The 20,284-nt window shown below is 41.6% G+C and overlaps 1 pseudogene; it reads left to right on the top strand.

Moving 5' to 3' along the window:
• Positions 1 to 14,054: 14,054 nt before the first annotated feature.
• LOC144378907 (immunoglobulin heavy variable 3-23 pseudogene) lies at positions 14,055 to 14,609 on the top strand (annotated as a pseudogene).
• The last annotated feature ends 5,675 nt before the right edge of the window (positions 14,610 to 20,284 follow it).

Below are 20,284 nucleotides of genomic sequence, written 5' to 3'. Positions count from 1 at the left end.
ATGACATTTCATTTCTGTTCTAACTGGGCAGTATCGTCCACAATGTATTTATCCACGTATCCATTACTTAACATTTGGGCTGTTGCCCCCTTTTTGGTCATTGTGAGTAATGCCTAAATGGACATTTATGTACATGTGTTTCAGTACTGGCCCCCAATTCTTTTGTGTGTACTTCTCAGGTGACATGGTAATCCCATCTGTAACATTCTGAGGAATTTTCAATCTGTTTTCCCCAGCATCTGAATCATTTTGCATCCCTCAGGCCCCAAAATGTACAAGGATTCCCATTTCTCCCAATCCCTGCTGAACACTTACTTTAATTTCGTTTGTTAGAGCCATCCTAGTGGGTTGGGAGTGGTACATAATGTTTTGTATTGTTTTTGTTTGCATTTCCTTAAAAATAATGATGCTGAGCATATTTTCTTGTACTTGTTGACTATTGTATATCTTCTTTGGATCAGTATCTCTTCATATCCTTTGCCCCTCTCCATGTTAATGCGATTGGTTTACCATTTAGTGGTTGACCTGTAAGTGCTGTTTATATGTTCTGGATACTAGATGGTGATCAGATTGGAAAAACTTGTCCATTATCTTTTCAGTTTCCTAATAAGGTTTTACAATGCCAAAGCTTTTATTTTTGATGAATGCCAAAATAATTATATTTTTCTTTGTAGCTCTTGTTTTTGTGTCATGTATAAGAATCTGTTGAAAATGTTAAAAGAAGGATTAGGGAGGAGCAAAGATGGCAGAGGAGCAGGGGACCCTATTCCAACTGGTCCCCTGAATTGAGCTGGATATCTACCAGACCACTCTGAACATGCATGAAATCAGCCTAAGATGTAAGAAGATATATCTGGATCTCTACAAACAGAATATAACTGGTTTGGTTTGAGGTATGAAGCAGGGAGCCGTGATTCTGTGGGAAGATATTGGAAGATAAATGGAAGGGGAAGGGAGCTGCCCTAAGCACTTGAGCCAGGAAGGTGAAATAACACAGGAGCACAAAAGCCTCCCATGCAGGGGACCAGGCACAGACTCGCACACCAGTAGCAGTGGGGAAAGGACTTTGGGGCAGCCCCTTGGACTGAAACCTGGAGCTGTGGAGGCAAACATGCAAACCGGGGGTGGCTGGTGGTTTTAGAAGCACAAAGGGCAGAGACATGCCTGGACCTGGAAGCAAGGGCTGGGAGTGCTGTTGTGGGGCACATATCCAAGGATGCTGCGATTTTAGCAGCACAGACAGAAACGGAGACAGTGTGGCCTGGAGAGCTCACTGAAGAACAGACTACGATCTCCCTGTTCTGAGGCAGAGGTTTTGAAATGGTCACTTATGCTCTGACTCTTGAAAGAGAGGTGTAAAGTTGCCAGGGAAAGCAACCAGAGAACAAAAGCCCCCCAAAAATGGTTTTCACTGAGCCCATCCCCCGCCACAGGGGGCAGGGCACCTCTGCCCAAACAGAGTTGCCTGGGTAACAGCACGGCAGGCCCCTCCCACAGAAGACAGGCTGCAAGAACAAGAGTCCAACAACCCTTAGGACCCTATAAAACAGGTGCATTGTGTTTAGGTTGTGGTCAGTACTTTGGACTCTGTACATTCCTTCAACCACCCCTCAACAGAATGACTACAAGGAGGAACCCCCAAAATAGGAAAGACTCAGAGACTGTAAATTTTGCCACAGAATTACAAATGGATATAGATATAAGCAAGATGTCGGAAATAAAGTTCAGGGTAACAGTTATTAAGACAATAGCTAGAATGGAGAAATTGATTAATGGCAACATAGAGTCTCTATGGGCAGAAATGAGAGCTAATCTAGCAGAACTTAAAAATGCTATCAGTGAGGTATGGGGAGGAGCAAGATGGTGGAGGAGTAGGAGACCTGGATTTTGTCTGGTCCCAGGAATTCAGCTGGATAGGGATCAAACCATTCTGAACACCTACGAACTCAACAGGAGATTGAAGAAAAGAATAGCAGCAACTCTCTGAACAGAAAAGCGACCACTTTCTGGAAGGTAGGACGTGTGGAGAAGTGAATCCGAGGTGATACTCGAGAGGATAGACGGTGGGGGAGGGGGCCTCCTCCGCCGCTTCTGGCAAGTGATAGAGCAGTGGAGCAAAATTGGAACTTTTAGAAGTCTGCTTCTCTGAGGGATGTCGCTCCAGTGGCTAAGCGAGGGGTGGAACCCTCGTGGGACAGTGTGGTCTCAGGACCCTCGGGGTCACAGAAAGACACAGGGGTGCCTGAGTGTGGCAGAGCTCCCAGGTATCGGAGCAGGGAAGCCGGCTGCAGAGACGGAGCCGAGGAGTGGGCTCTCAGCTCGGGGTTGCCATAAACCATGATCTGGGGCACAGTTGGGCCACTGCTCTTCCAGCAGGGACCTAACAAATGGCAGATCCGGGAAGACTCCCCTTTCTCCCCCGGGAGGAGTGGCACAGGAACGCACTGCAGGGATCTGCTGGGTTTGGAGACTCCACCCGGGGTCGGGTGCCAGAGATAGAAACGCTCGGTCACAGGCCGGGTGAGTAGGGAGTGAGGCCAGAGACCAGGGAGATGGGAGTGATTGACTGCTTTTCTCTGGGGCTCACTGAGGAGTGGGGTCCTGAGTTCTCGACTCCTCCGGGGCAGAGATTGGGAAGCCGCCATTTTCACTCTCGTCCTCCAAAGCTGTACGGAGGGCTTGCAGGGAACAAAAGCTCCCAAGAGCAAACCCAAGCAGATTACTTAGCTCAGACTGGCAAGGGTGGGGCAATTCTGCCACCGGTAAAGACATTTGTGAACCAGGGCAACAGGCCCCTCCCCCAGAAGATCAGCAAGAACAGCCAGCCAAGACCAGGTTTACCGATCAATGAGAAGGGAAGAACTCCAGCACTAGGGGAATACTGCACATAGAATTCATGGCTTTTTACCATGATTCTTTAGTCTTTCAAAGTTAATTTTTTTAACTTTTTTTTTTAATTTTCCTTTCCCTTTTTCAACCAACATCTTATCAATCCCTTTTTTAAAAAACATTTTTATTTTTCATTTTTAGAGTCATATTCTGTCCCTTCATAGTAGTTACCCTTATTTTTGGCATATACATATATATAAGTTGTTCTCTCTTTAAAATTTTGAGATACAGTTTCTTCTAACAGATCAAAATATACCCTAAATCTCTAGTGTATGGCTTTGTTCTAGTCTCCTGCCTGATCACATTCTCTCCCTTTCTTTTTCTTTTTCTTTTTTTAATCCTCTTCTTTCTTTTTTTCAAACAACTTCCTATCAATTCCTATTATAACATTTTTTATAATTTTCATCTTTAGAGTCATATTCCATCCCTTCATCATATTAACCCTTATTTTTGTACATATATGTTTTTCTTTCTTTAAAATTTTGGGAGGCACTTTATTCTAACAGACCAAAATACACCCAAATCTAGTGTGTGGCACTGATCTATGCACCAGCCTGATCATACTTGATCATACTCTGTGTTTGTTTTGTTTTGTTTTGTTCTGTTTTTATTTGTTTTTATCTTTTTCTTTTTTTCTTTCCTTCCCTTTCTTTTCCCCTGGTTTCAGTTTTTTCCTGGTTTGTTTAGAGTATACTTTCTGGGGACGTTGTTATCCTGTTAGCATTTTGTTCTCTCATTCATCTATTCTCCTCTGGACAAAATGACAAGACGGAAAAAAATCACCTCAACAAAAAGAACAAGAGGTAGTACAGACTGCCAGGGACCTACTCAATACGGATGTTAGTATGATGTCGGAACAAGAGTTCAGAATGATGATTTTAAAGATACTAGCTGGGCTTGAAAAAAAACATGGTAGTTATTAGAGAAATTCTTTCTGGAGAAATAAAAGAACTAAAATCTAACCAAGTAGAAATCAAAAAGGCTATCAATGAGGTGCAATAAAAAATGGGGGCGCTAACTGCTAGGATAAATGAGGCAGAAGAGAGAATTAGTGATATAGAAGACCAAATGGTGGAAAATAAAAAAGCTGAGAAAAAGAGAGATAAACAATTACTGGATCACGAGGGCAGAATTTGAGAGATAAGTGATATCATAAGACGAAACAACATTAGAATAATTGGAATCCCAGAAGAAGAAGAAAGAGAGAGGGGGGCAGAAGGTATAATGGAGCAAATTATAGCAGAGAACTTCCCTAAATTGGGGAAGGAAACAGCCATCAAAATCCAGGAGGCACAGAGAACCCCTCTCAAAATCAATAAAAATAGGTCAACACCCCGACATCTAATAGTAAAACTTACGAGTCTCAGAGACAAAGAGAAAATCCTGAAAGCAGCTCAGGTGAAGAGATCTGTAACCTACAATGGTAGAAACGTTAGACTGGCAACAGACCTATCCACAGAGACCTGGCAGGCCAGAAAGGACTGGCAGGATATATTCAGAGCACTATATGAGAAAAATATGCAGCCAAGAATACTATATCCAGCTAGGCTGTCATTGAAAATAGAAGGAGAGATAAAAATCTTCCAGGACAAACAAAAACTAAAGGAATTTGCAAACACGAAACCAGCCCTAAACAAATATTGAAAAGGGTCCTCTAAGCAAAGAGAGAGCCTATAAGTAACATAGACCAGAAAGGAATACAGACAATATACAGTAATAGTCAGGTTACAGGCAATACAATGGCACTAAATTCATATCTTTCAATAGTTACCCTGAATGTAAATGGGCTAAATGCCTGAATCAAAAGACACAGGCTATCAGATTGGATTAAAAAACAAGACCCATCGATATGCCCTCTGTAAGAGCCTCATTTTAGACCCAAAGACACCCCCAGATTGAATGTGAGGAGGTGGAAAACCATTTACCATGATATGGACACCAAAAGGAAGCTGAGGTGGCAATCCTTATATCAGACAAATTAGATTTTAAACCAAAGACTGTAATAAGAGATGAGGAAGGACACTATATGATACTTAAAGGGTCTATCCAACAAGAAGATCTAACAATTGCCGATATCTATGCCCCTAACATGGGAGCAGCCAATTATATAAGCCAATTAATAACAAAAGCAAAGAAACACATCGACAACAATACAATAATGGTGGGGGACTTTAACACCCCCCTCACTGAAATGGACAGATCGTCTAAGCAAAAGATCAACAAGGAAATAAAGACTTTAAATGACACACTGGACCAAATGGACTTCACAGATATATTCAGAACATTCCATCCCAAAGCAACAGAATATACATTCTTCTCTAGTACCCATGGACCATTCTCCAGAATAGATCACATCCTAGGTCACAAATCAGGTCTCCACCAGTACCAAAAGGTTGGGATCATTCCCTGCATATTCTCAGACCACAATGCTTTGAAACTAGAACTCAATCACAAGAGGAAAGTCAGAAAGAACTCAAGTACATGGAGGCTAAAGAGCATCCTACTAAAGAATGAATGGGTCAACCAGGAAATTAAAGAAGAATTTTAAAAAATCATGGAAACCAATGAAAATGAAAACACAACTGTTCAAAATCTTTGGGATGCAGCAAAGGCAGTCCTAAGAGGAAGGTATATAGCAATACAAGCCTTTCTCAAGAAACAAGAAAGGTCTCAAGTACACAACCTAACCCTACACCTAAAGGAGCTGGAGAAAGAACAGCAAATAAAGCCTAAACCCAGCAGGAGAAGAGAAATAAAAGATCAGAGCAGAAATCAATGAAATAGAAACCAAAAGAACAGTAGAACAGATCAATGAAACTAAGAGCTGGTTCTTTGAAAGAATTAACAAGATTGATAAACTCCTGGCCAGACTTACCAAAAAGAAAAGATAAATGACCCAAATCAACAAAATCATGAATGAAAGAGGGGAGATCACAACCCACACCAAAGAAATACAATTATAAAATCATATTATGAGCAACTATATGCCAGCAAATTAGATAACCTGGAAGAAATACTTCCTAGAGATGTATCAACTACCAAAACTGAACCAGGAAGAAATAGAAAACCTGAACAGACCTATAACCACTAAGGAAATTGAAGCAGTCATCAAAAATCTCCCAACAAACAAAAACCCAGGGCCAGATGGCTTCCCAGGGGAATTCTACCAAATTTTTTTTTTTTTAAAGATTTTATTTATTTATTTGCGAGAGAGAGAGAGTGAGTGAGAGAGCACAAGCCATGAGGCGGGTGGGAGGGGGGAGAGGCAGAGGGAGAAGCAGACTCCCTGCAGAGCAGGGAGCCCGATGCGGGACTCGATCCTGGGACTCCAGGATCATGACCTGAGCCGAAAGCAGTCGCTTAACCAACTGAGCCACCCAGGCGCCCCTCTACCAAACATTTAAAGAAGAATTAATACCTATTCTTCTGAAACTGTTCCAAAAAATAGAAAGGGAAGGAAAGCTTCCAAACTCATTTTATGAGGCCCCCATTACCTTGGTCCCAAAACCAGAAAAAGACCCCATCAAAAAGGAGAATTACAGACCAATATCCACGGATGCAAAAATTCTCACCAAAATACTAGCCAAGAGGATACAACAGTACATTAAAAGGATTATTCACCACGACCAAGTGGGATTTATCCCTGGGCTGCAAGGTTGGTTCAACATCCGCAAATCAATCAACATGATACAGTACATTAACAAAAGAAAGAACAAGAATCATATGATCCTCTCAATAGATGCAGAAACAGCATTTGACAAACTACAGCATCCTTTCTTGATCAAACTCTTCGGAGATTAGGGATAGAGGGTACATACCTCAATATCATAAAAGCCATCTATGAAAAACCCACAGAGAATATCATTCTCAAAAACTGAGAGCTTTCCCCCTAAGGTCAGGAACACGGCAGGGATGTCCACTATCACCATTGCTATTCAACATGGTAGTCGAAGTCCTAGCCACAGCAATCAGACAACAAAAAGAAATAAAAGGCATCCAAATTGGCAAACAAGAAATCAAACTCTCACTCTTTGCAGATGACTTGACACTTTATGTGGAAAACCCAAAAGACTCCACCCCAAAACTGCTAGAACTCATACAGGAATTCAGTAGAGTGGCAGGATATAAAATCAATGCACAGAAATCAGTGGCATTCCTATACACCAACAACAAAATACTTATGAAAGAAATTGAAGAAAACACAAAAAGATGGAAATATATTCCATGCTCATGGATTGGTAGAATACACATTGTTAAAATGTCTATTCTACACAGAGCAATCTAGACCTTCAGTGCCATCCCAATCAAAATTCCAATGACATTTTTCAAAGAGCTGGAACAAACAATCCTAAAATTTGTATGGAATCAGAAAAGACCCCGAATTGCCAAGGAAATGTTGAAAAAGAAAAACAAACCTGGGGGCATCACAATGCCCGATTTCAAGCTATATTACAAAGCAGTGATCACCAAGATAGCATGGTACTGGCACAAAAACAGACATATAGACCAATGGAACAGAATAGAGAGCCCAGATATGGACCCTCAACTCTATGGTCAAATAATCTTTGACAAAGCAGGAAAAAATATGCAATGGAAAAGACAGTCTCTCAATAAATGGTGCTCGGAAACTTGAACAGCTACATATAGAAGAATTAAACTCGACCATTCTCTAACACCATACTCAAAGGTAAACTTAAATGGATGAAAGATATGTCATTTGCAAATATCTTCTCCCATCCTGTCGGTTGTATTTTGGTTTTGTTGACTGTTTCCTTTGCTGTGCAAAAGCTTTTTATCTTGATGAAGTCCCAATAGTTCATTTTGCCCTTCCTTCCCTTGCCTTTGGCAGTGTTTCTAGGAAAAAGTTGTTTCGGCTGACGTTGAAGAGGTTGCTGACTGTGTTCTCTAGGATTTTGATGGACTCCTGTCTCACATTTAGGTCTTTCATCCATTTTGAGTCTATTTTTGTGTGTGGTGTAAGGAAATGGTCCAGTTTCATTCTTTTGCATGTGGCTGTCCTATTTTCCCAACACCATTTGTTGAAGAGACTGTCTTTTTTCCATTGGACATTCTTTCCTGCTTTGTTGAAGATTAATTGACCATAGAGTTGGGATTCTATTTCTGGGCTCTCTATTCTGTTCCTTTGATCTATGTGTCTGTTTTTGTGCCAGTACCATACTGTCTTGATGATGACAGCTTTGTAATAGAGTTTGAAGTCCGTATGCAGCCATCAAAAAAACTGAAATCTTGCTGTCTGCAACGATGTGGTTGGAACTAGAGGGTATTATGCTAAGCGAAATAAGTCAGTCAGAGAAAGACATGTATCATGTCATCTCACTGATATGAGGAATTCTTTTTTTAAAAAATTTTTATTTATTTATTTGAGAGAGAGAGAATGAGAGAGAGCACATGAGAGGGGGGAGGGTCAGAGGGAGAAGCAGACTCCCTGCCGAGCAGGGAGCCTGATGCGGGACTCGATCCAGGGACTCCAGGATCATGACCTGAGCCGAAGGCAGTCGCTTAATCAACTGAGCCACCCAGGCGCCCTGATATGAGGAATTCTTAATCTCAGGAAACAAACTGAGGGTTGCTGGAGTGGTGGGGGGTGGTCGGGATGGGTGGCTGGTGATAGACATTGGGGAGGGTATGTGCTATGGTGAGCGTTCTGAACTGTTTAGGACTGATGAATCATAGACCTATACCTCTGAAAAAAATAATACATTATATGTTAAAAAAAAAAAAGAAAGAGAAGGTAGTAGGAAGGGAAAAATGAAGGGGGGGGGGAATTGGAGGGGGAGACAAACCATGAGAGACTATGGACTCTGAGAAACAAACTGAAGGTTCTAGTGGGGAGGGGGTGGGTGGATGGGTTAGCCTGCTGATGGGTATTAAAGAGGGCATGTATTGAATGGAGCACTGGGTGTCATATGCAAACAATGAATCATGGAACACTGCATAAAAAACTAATGATGTAATGTATGTTGATTAACATAACATAATAAAATAAAATAAAATAAAATAAAAATAAAAATAAAATAAAATAAAATAAATGGATGAAAGACCTTAATGTGAGACAGGAATCCATCAAAATCCTAGAGGAGAACATAGGCAGTAACCTCTTTCACACTGGCCACAACAACTTCTTTCAAGATACATCTCCAAAAGCTAGTGAAACAAAAGCAAAAACGAACTTTTGGGACTTCATCAGATAAAAAGCTTCTGCACAGCAAAGGAAACTGTCAACAAAACAAAGAGGCAACCCACAGAATGGGAGAAGATATTTGCAAATGACACTACAGATAAAGGTCTGGTATCCAAGATCTAAAAAGAACTTCTCAAACTCAACACCCAAAAAACAAACAACCAAGTCAAAAAATGGGCAGAAGCCATGAACAGACACTTCTCCAAAGAAGACATACAAATGACTGACAGACACATGAAAAAATGTTCATCATCATTAGCCATCAGGGAAATTCAAATCAAAACAACATTCTAGAGGAGAACATAGGCAGTAACCTCTTTGACATCGGCCACAACAACTTCTTTCAATATACATCTCTAAAGGCTAGTGAAACAAAAGCAAAAATGAACTTTTGGGACTTCATCAAGATAAAAAGCTTCTGCACAGCAAAGGAAATAGTCAACAAAACAAAGAGGCAACCCACAGAATGGGACAAGATATTTGCAAATGACACTACAGATAAAGGGCTGGTATCCAAGATCTAGAAAGAAATTCATTAACTCAACACACAAAAACCAAATAATCAAGTCAAAAAATGGGCAGAAGACATGAAAAGACACTTCTCTAAAGAAGACATAGAAATGGCTAACATACACATGAAAAATGTTCATCATCATCAGCCATCAGGGAAATTCAAATCAAAACCACATTGAGATACCACCTTACACCAGGTAGAATGGCAAAAATGGACAGGGAAAGAAACAATAAATGTTGGAGAGGCTGTGGAGAAAGGGGAACCCTCTTACACTGTTGGTGGGAATGCAAGTTGGTATAACCACTTTGGAAAACAGTGTGGAGGTTCCTCAAATAATTAAAAATAGAGCTACACTACGACCCAGCAATTGCACTACTGGGTATTTACCCCAAAGACACAGATGTAGTGAAATGAAAGGCCATATGCACCCCAATGTTCATAGCAGCAATATCTGCAATAGCCAAACTGTGGAAAGAGCCGAGATGGCCTTCCACAGATGAATGGATAAAGAAAATGTGGTCCATATATACAATGGAATATTACTCAGCCATCAGAAGGATGAATACCCAACTTTTACATCCACATGAATGGGACTGGAGGAGATTATGCAAAGTGAAATAAGTCAAGCAGACAAAGTCAATTATCATATGGTTTCACTTATTTGTGGAACATAAGGAATAGCATGGAGGTCATTAGGAGAAAGAAGGAAAAAATGAAAGGGTGGAAATCGGAGGGAGAGATGAACCATGAGAGACTATGGACTCTGAGAAACAAACAGGCTTTTAGAGGGGAGGTGGGATTGGTTAGCCTGGTGATGGGTATTAAGGAGGGCATGTACTGCGTGGAGCACTGGGTGTTATACGAAAACAATGGATTGTGGATCACCACCTCAAAAACTAATGATGTATTGTATGGTGACTAACATAACATAATAAAATTAAAAAAATTTAAAAAACACATTGAGATACCACCTTACACCAGTTAGAATGGCAAAAATGGACAAGGCAAGAAACAACAAATGTTGGAGAGGTTGTGGAGAAAGAGGAACCCTCTTACACTGTTGGTGGGAATGCAAGTTGGTATAGCCACTTTGGAAAACAGTGTGGAGGTGCTTCAGAAAATTAAAAATAGAGCTACCCTATGATTCAGCAATTGTACTACTGGGTATTTACCCTGAAGACACAGATTAAATGAAAAAAAGGGCCATATGCACCCCAATGTTCATAGCAGCAATGTTTGCAATAGCCAAACTGTGGAAAGAGCTGAGATGCCCTTTAACAGATGAATGGATAAAGAAGATGTGGTCCATAGATACAATGGAATTTACTCAGCCATCAGAAAGGATGAATACCCAACTTTTCCATCAACATGGATGGAACTGGAGGCGATTATGCTAAGTGAAATAAGTCAAGCAGAGAAAGTCAATTATCATATGGTTTCACTTATTTGTGGAATATAAGGAATAGCATGGAGGACATTAGGAGAAGGAAGGGAAAAATGAAGAGGGGGAAATCAGAAGGGGAGATGAACCATGAGAAACTAGGGACTCTGAGAAATAAACTGAGGATGTTAGAGAGGAAGGGGGTAGGGGGATGGGTTAGCTCGGTGATAGGTATTAAGGAGGACCGTACTGCATGGAGCACTGTGTGTTATACAAAAACAATGAAGCCTGGATCACTACATCAAAAACTAATGATGTATTTATGGACTACATCTTCTTTATACATTCATCTGTTACTCAGCTATCAGAAAGGATGAATACCCAAATTTTACATCAACATGAATGGGACTGGAGGAGATTATGCTAAGTGAAATAAGTCAAGCAGAGAAAGTCAATTATCATATGGTTTCACTTATTTGTGGAACATAAGGAATAGCATGGAGAACATTAAGAGAAGGAAGGGAAAAATGAAGGGGGGGCGGGAATCGGAGGGAGAGATGAACCATGAGAGACTATGGACTCTGAGAAACAAACAGGGTTTTAGAGGGGAGGGAGGAGGGGGGATTTGTTAGCCCAGTGATGGGTATTAAGGAGGGCATGTACTGCATGGAGCACTGGGTTTATACGAAAACAATGGATCGTGGATCACCACATCAAAAACTAGTAATGTATTGTATGGTGACTAACATAACATAATAAAATTAAAAAAAAAAAAACACTAATGATGTATGGTGACTAACATAACATAATCAAATGAAATTAAAAATAAAATATAAATTAGATTTTAATGTAAAGACTGTAGTAAGGAATGAAGAGGGACACTATATCATACTTAGAGGGTCTACCCCACAAGAAGATCTAACAAATATAAATATTTATGCTACTAACTTGGGAGCAACCCAATTATATCAACCAATTAATAACCAAATTAAAGAAACAGATTTATAAATTTACAATATTAGCAGGGGACTTGAACTCCCCACTCACAGCAATTGACAGATTATCTAAGCAGAAAATCAAGAAGGAAAAAAGGACTTTGAATGACACACTGAAAGGACTTTAAATGACACACTGAATTAGATGGACTTCAGAGATATATACTAGACATTCCATCTTAAAACAACAGATTACTCATTCTTCTTGAATGCACCTGGAACTTTATCTAAAATAGATCAGATAACAGTTCACAAACCAGATCTCAACTTATACCTAAAGATTGTGATTATGCCCTGAATATTTTGAGACCACAATGCTTTGAAAGTTGAACTCAATCAGAAGAGGAAATTTTAAAGGAACTCAAACACTCGGGGGTTAAAAGCATCCTGCCAAATAAAGAGAAATGATCATGCTTAGAGCAAAAATCAATGAAATATGAACTAGTAGAACAGTAGAACAAATAAATGAAACTAGGAGCTGGTTCTTTGAAAGAATTAATAAGATCTATCAACCTAGAGCCAGACTTATCAAAAAGAAATGGAAAGGACCCAAATTAATAAAAACACGAATGGAAGAGGAGAGATCATGACCAACACCAAGGATATACAAACAATTTTAAGAACACATTATGAGCAACTCTATGCCAGCAAATTTAGCAATATGGAAAAAATAGATGCATTCTTGGAAAGTATAAACTACCAAACTCAAACAGGTTTAAATAGAAAATCTGAACAGACACATAACAAGCAAGGAAATTGATGCAGTGATCAAAACCTCCCCCAAAACAAAAGTCCAGGCCAGATGGCTTCTCAGGGGATTTTGCAGTTCTAATTGTATTTTAATTACATTCTCATGTTTGAAGTTGAGTTTTCAAAGACATCTATATAATATAGGAACACAATAGGGACTAGAAGTTCCTACATTGATGGAAATTTGTTCTTCTTCATCCTCTTCAGGTCAGTTGTTATCGAAAGCACATAAATAATACATTCTCTGAAATCCATATTGACATCTGCAGGGTGAGAAGCAACTTTATTGCGATATCAGAAACTGCAAACAAGCTATCGATGATTAAAACAAATGCTTTTTGCTACACACAGCAATATGGATGGATTTTCAAGGAATTAGCAGAGCAAAAAGAAGACCTACAAATAAAATTACATACAATATAATGGCACATTCATAAATTCTCCCAAATTATAACTAGTCTATGTAACATGAGACATAAACATAGTTATATGGCAACAGGATGAAGAAAGGATGAGGGAGGAGGAATTTCAAGGAAAATACAGGATGTTTTATGGAGAATTGATTTCCTCACTCTGGATAATGTGGGTACTGACACCAGTGTTTACCACTGCACACACTCTGCATGTGTGCAGTTCATCCTGTGACAAGTACACTCATCAAAAGAATTACAAATAATCAGAGAGATGACTCCAGTGGAATATCTAGATATTGAAATGGTAGAAAAGACACCTGCATGAACCCCAATTCTCTCTATATTTCAGGTAAACTCTAGAGCATGTAAATCATCCTGTCCCAATCACAGGAGGGATTTCACATTCCTCATGAGCCTGCTCACTCTGTCCTCCAGGTTGTTCAGGTGGCAGTATGTCCTGTGGGGATGAGCACATGCCCAGATCCGGGGCCTCACTCACAACCTGTACTTGCTTTTGGACACCTCACAGACCCTCTACAATTCTGGGTGTAGGTTTACATTTCTTTATGGGATAACAGGACACCTATCCTGCAATTCTGTGTGAATATGTAAAACCAAAGTAGCACATGGAGGCCAAGTACATACGCTGGAAAGTTATATGATGAAAAATTATATTTCTTTCAAAAGTGGTCAATAGCACCAAACAAAGGCAGTCACACCTGCTCTGGTCACTGCCCTCTATGTTCACATAGGTCCCAAGTTGAATGTATAATCAGAGGACATGCCAATAGGGCCCTCCTCTGAAGATTAAAGAAGCTGAACCCTGACCCAGTATCTGGGAGAGGAGTCCCAGCCCCAGGATTTCCAGGCATTCCATTCAGTGATCAGGACAGAAAACAGACAGTTCACTATGGAGTTCTTGCTTGGCTGGGTTTTCCTTGTTGCTCTTTTAAAAGGTAATTGGTGGAGAACAAGAGAATTGAGTATGTGAGTGGATATGATTGAGAGAAACAGTGGGTGTGTGACAGTTTCCTGACAAGGATGTCTTTGGTCTGCAGATTTCCAATGTGAGGTGCAGCTGGTGGAGTCTGGGAGAGACCTGGTGAAGCCTGGCGGGTCCCTGAGACTCTCTTGTGCAGCCTCTGGATTCACCTTCAGTAGCTATGCCATGAGCTGTGTCCGTCTGGCTCCAGGGAAGGGACTGCAGTGGGTTTCAAGTATTGTAGATGATGGAAGTAGCACATACTACGCGGACTCTGTGAAGGGCCGATTCACCATCTCCAGAGACAACGGCAAGAACACTCTGTATCTGCAGATGAACAGCCTGAGAGACGAGGACACGGCCGTGTATTACTGTGCAAAGGACACAGTGAGGGGAAGTCAGTGTGAGCCCATACAGAAACCACACTGTAGAAGGGATCTGGACCACCAGGGTGGGCACACTATTCATCAATTCTGCCTTTAAGCCCCAAGAGGATCTGCAGATGGATGTTATGGTCAGGTTTCCTGTCAGGGTCCGAGGCTTCCACTTTATAGAGCAGTTTCCCCCAGGGGGCCTCTCTGGACACATGACTCTGCTTACCTCTTCACTCTCTGACTTAGAAAATTTGTACTAATGGGAAAACAACTACACTAAAATGCACAAAATACAGAGTCACATTGTTTATTCATGTCCCAATATATCAATGATTTACAAATACACTGATGCTCATCAACTGAACCCTTACAGGAATCCCAGAGTTACCCAGTATGCATCACAGGACCGCCCAGCTCAATGTGCTAACTTGCTAGAAGCAGCAAAAAGTACATGCTGTACATGAGGCTACAGAGGCATCAACAGTCCAAAGCAAGAGAAGAAAGTGCCTCGGTGGGGGTCACTGTCTTAAACCATGCTCATAGTTTCAATTTTAGTGACTTCATGGGAAAGCAGTGGATCCCCTTCCAGGGGTGTGATCTGAAGATCACACACACACACACACACACACACACACACACGAGTATAAACTCTTTATCACCTTCACCTAATTTCTCTGCAGCAAAGGCGGTGCTAAGACAGAAATATACAGCATAAAGGAATACCTCAAGAAGCAGGAAAAATCTGAAATAAACAACCTAACCTTACACCTGAAGGATCTAGAAAAAGTACAACAACTGAAGCCTAAATACAGCAGAAGGAAGGAAATAGTACAGATTAGAGCAAAAAGAAATAGAAATAAATGCTAGAAAAGCAAGCAAACAAACAAACAGATAAAAAACCAGTGTCTGGTTCTTTGGGAAAAAATGAGTAAACTCTGCCTAGATTTATCAAAAAGAAAAGAGAAAGCCCCAAATAACTAATATCAGAAATCAATCTGGTCTAGTCTGTCATTCAAAGCCCTTGTTTTCTTCTTCAACTTCTACTCAGATGATCTGCCCATTGCTGTGAGTGGTATAATTGTACTATTATCCCCTAGTATACTTGTACTATCCCCTAGTATACTTGTACTATTATCAATGTGTTTCCTTCTTTTGTTATTAATTGTGTTATATACTTGGCTGCTCCCAAGTTTAGGGCATAAATATTTATAATTGTTAGAACTTCATGTTGGATAGACCTTTTATAATGAGATAGTGCCCTTCTTCATCTCTTAGTACAGTATTTGGATTAAAATCTATTTGTCTGACATAAGACTCCAGACTTCTTTTGATGTCCATTGGCATGATAAATTGTTCTCCATCCCCTCACTTTCAATCTGACTATGTCTTTCATTCTAAAATGAGTCTCTTGTAAGCAGGAAAAGATGGGGCTTGTCCCCTAGTACAGGAATATGACAGGATGTCCACTCTCACCACTGTTGTTCAACATAGAACTGGAAGTCTATCTCGGCAATCAGACAACAAAAAGAAATAAAAGGCATCCAAATTGGGAAAGAAGAACTAAAGCTTTCACACTTCAAAGATGACATGATACTCTATATAGAAATCCCAAAAATTTCCAGCAAAAAATTATTAGAACTGATACAGCAACTCAGCAACTTGGCAGGATATAAAATTAATGAACAGAAGTCACCTGCATTTCTATACACATGCTAGACATGTCTCCAAGGTCAAGAGAAACAAAATCGAAAATGAACTATTGGTACTTCATCAGAATAAAAAAGCTTTTGCACAGCAAAGGAGACTGTTAATGAAGCTAAAAGGCAACCTACAGAGTGGGAGAAGATATTTGCCAATGTCTTACCAGATAAATGGCTAGTATCCAAGACCTATAAAAAATTTATCAAACTCAACATCCAAACACCAAATAATCCAGTCAAGCTATGGGCAGAAGACATGGACAGACATTTCTCCAAAGAAGACATACCAATAGCCAAAAGACATATGAAAAAGTGTTCCACATCACTCAGCATCAGGGAAATACAAATCAAAACCACAATGCGATACGACTTCACATTGGTAAGAATGGCTAAAATGAACAAGTTAGGAAACAACAAACGTTGACAAAGATGTGGAGAAAGGGAGACCCTCCAGCACTGTTGGTGGGGATGCAAATTGGTGCAGCCACTCTGGAAACAATATGTCAGTGCCCATCCCAGAGCTCAGGACACCTGGGAACTGAGACACTCAGGCCACCAGGTAGTGGAAGCAGCGAGCCCTGGAGGGGAGGGGGAATCTGGTTACTGGGGCCCTCGGGACCCTCTGACTACAGGTCCCAGCCCCAGATGCAGGTGCAATGAGAGGCTGGGAAGTGACGGGTTTCCTGCAGGGCTCTGTAGTTTCTTCTGCTGTGATCAAATCCATGCTTATGGGCCCTCTGTTTTCCTCTCTCTGGGTCTCAATTTCCCTTATAACCTCACGCTCTGGGGAAATGGTTCAGGTACTTTTGAGCCTTTATCAATTCAATAATTGCAAGATATTAAGAAACAATAATATATTAAGAACTTACCAAACTCAACACCCAAAAAAACAAATCATCCAGTTAGGAAATGGGCAGAAGACAGGAATAGACACTTATCCAAAGAAGACACCCAGATTGCTATGAGATACATGAAAAGAAGCTCAACATCACTCATCATCAGGGAAGTACAAATCAAAACCATGGTAAGATGTCACCTCATACCTGTCAGAATGGGGAAAATCCAGTACCTGTTTCTGAAGTGAGTTCTCAGACCAATGGCAATTTCATTAGTGATTCACATGAAATATAATTAGAACTATAAGTGGGCAGAATATCAGACATCAGGCACATAGAAAGGGGACTTTTGCTTTCACTCTCAGAAGACAGAGCAGAGGAGTATACCAGAGATATGGTCTCTGGGATGACTCCTACCAGGAAAATCAGTTGACCCTCCCTTACTGAGAGAGGGAACATTTCCCATAAAATAGAATCTATGACTTTGTACCCTCTGGAGGGAAAGACCTCAGAGGCTTGAGGGTGCCTGATAAATAGTAGGTACTTGATTCAAGATTCCTGCTCACCTCTGAATACAATAAATATGGCTGGATATTGTAGCCAAGGAGCAGAGTGAGGAGGTCAACTATAGGAAATAAGTAAGAGGAGACATCTGTTCAACAGGAAGGTCTCCAGTGCTCATGCTGGGAGGGTCTCTCCTTGCATATTGGATTAATGGGGAAGGGAGAAAAGGCGTCCCTGTATCTCTGCAGGGTTCTGTGACATCAACAGGTACACTGGGACCATCAGGGTGTGCCCACAACCACCAGGGGAACTCAGGAACCATGGAGCTCATGATCCAGGACAAGAGGTTGGGAGAGGGTTGGTCTCCTCTCACGGGTTTCCAGCTCCATGCTCTGCAAATTTCCTCCTGACATCAACACAGTAAACAGTTTGGAAAATCTGTGGAAACAGAGAAGAGTCCTCCATTTTTTGAATAAACCATCAAAATGGCAATAACCAAACTTGCCAAGGGCCAAGCACTGGTATGTGCTTGATATCGTCATAGCAATAAATGTGAGTGTAGAAGTACAATAATCTTCATTGCAGAGATGAAGAATGTCTTTAACTAACAGCATGCTTTCTGATCTCAGGTGTTCTGACATTAATCGTTTGACTAATAATTCCACTCTCTTTATCTTTATTGTGGCTTTCCATTGATGTGTACACAGAGATCAGGTGTAAACCCCCGTTGGGGTTGTTGAAGAACCACAGCATCTCCATCAGTTCTGTGAGTCTCTGTCAAGGCTTCTCAGTGTCTCCAAGTTTCTGTGACAGAAAGACCTGGTCTCCACCCATCTGTCTATTGGGACTTCTGGAAATTCAGGAAGTCTGCAAATCTCATGTCCAGCTCTGTCCTGCATGTGGTTCATGGGGGCATCCAGATCCCATTGTGAGGAGAAGAATCCCAGAATTTGGGGTTCACTCTCACCTGCTGTGTACTCTTGGACACTCACACAACTCCTCTATGCTGCAGTGTGTACCTATCCACCTGTAAAATGGTGGTAAATTTGGTACCTACGTCATGAGATTGGGAAGCATATGTGAAAAAAGGAAGATAATGGGTGCTAAGTAATTGCCCTAGCAAAATCACAAAATAAAAGAGCACAGTTTCCTCAAAGATACCATATTGACCAAACTCCACCAGGTCCCAAAGAACTGTTCTAGGTCACTGCCATCTTGAGGATGCTAACAGGAAAATTTGTTATATACTCAGAGGATATGCAAATAGGGGTCTTCCTCTGGTGATTAAACCAGCCCAGTCCCGATTCTGCAGCTGGGAGAGGAGCCCATCCCCGGGATCCCCAGGTGTTCCCATTCAGTGATCAGGACTGAACACAGACAACTCACCATGGACTGTGTGCTTGGCTGGGTTTTCCTTGTTGCTATTTTACAGGGTAATTTAGAGAACAAGAGACATTGATTATTTGAGTGGATAGGAGTGAGAGAAACAGTGGATGTGTGACAGGTTCCTGACCAGTATGTTTCTTGTCTGCAGGTGTCCATTGTGAGGTGAGCTGGTGGAGACTGGGGGAGACCTGGTGAAGCCTGGGGGGTCCTTGAGACTCTCCTGTGCAGCCTCTGGACTCACCTTCAGTAGCTACTGGATGAGCTGGGTCTGCAGGTTCCAGGGAAGGGACTGCAGTGGGTCGCAGGTATTAGCAGTGGTGGTAGCACATACTACGCGGACTCTGTGAAGGGCCGATTCACCATCTCCAGAGACAATGGCAAGAACACGCTGTATCTGCAGATGAACAGCCTGAGAGCTGAGGACACAGCCATGTATTACTGTGTAAAGGACACAGTGAGGGGATTCCAGTGTGAGCCCAGACACAAACCTCCCTGCAGGAACACAGGAAGCCTGCGCTCCAGGGATGCTCATGTCAGGAGGGGGCATTCAGGTCACCAAAGGGTGCTCAGGACACCAGGGCACTCAGGACATCACAGACAATTAGACGAAACCCAGGAGCAGGTGGAGTGGTGGCCACGGGCTTCCTTTTGAGATCAGGGATTTCCTCTTTAGGCTCTCATCTGCCCACAGAGATATTTCATGTTTTCTCTGCCATCTTTAACTTTTCATATTCTCCATGCAGCCAACCACACGAGGTAACATTGTCTTCATGTAGATGAGATCTCACCACTCATTAGGGAAGTTTCCTTAATCAATCTCTTCTATGTCCCTTTTCTTCTTTCATCAAAAATGACATGCTGGGATTCCCATCATCCCGGAGAAGCACCTGCACAGCCCAAGCTCTCTGTGTGCTGAGTACCTGTTCTTTGTCCTCAGGGGGCACACACCATCCCAATGTGCATATGAGCATCCCCCCAGGACGTCTGCCACAACTGGGTCCTCGTCCTCCAGGCTGCAGTTAATCCTCTGGCTCATTATTCACGTGGGTGGACATTGGTGATCAGGAACTGCCCCTCTGTAGGCACCGCTCCATTTCCTGGATGGAAACACAGCCCACCTGATGGGAGGAGCTCTCAGATTTCCCCATGAAACAGGCAGGATGACAAACCAGAGAGGAAAACCTATCCCAGTCCTGCCGGGTCCTTTTCTGGAGGGAGAATACATGAGAGCAGCCTTGGGGGCTGTGTCTGAAACGTGTTTCCTGGCTTCTAGACAGGGAATCCACGTGAATCCTGAGATCCAGCTGCCAGAGCCCAGATCCCTACCCACCTCTGCTGTCCCTCAAGTATCCCACAGA

Source organism: Halichoerus grypus, chromosome 8 (genome assembly GCF_964656455.1).
Source record: "Halichoerus grypus chromosome 8, mHalGry1.hap1.1, whole genome shotgun sequence".
NCBI classification, from domain to species: Eukaryota; Metazoa; Chordata; class Mammalia; order Carnivora; family Phocidae; genus Halichoerus; species Halichoerus grypus.
Note: the sequence above shows the minus strand (reverse complement) of the source record. Positions and strands in the feature narration are given on the sequence as shown.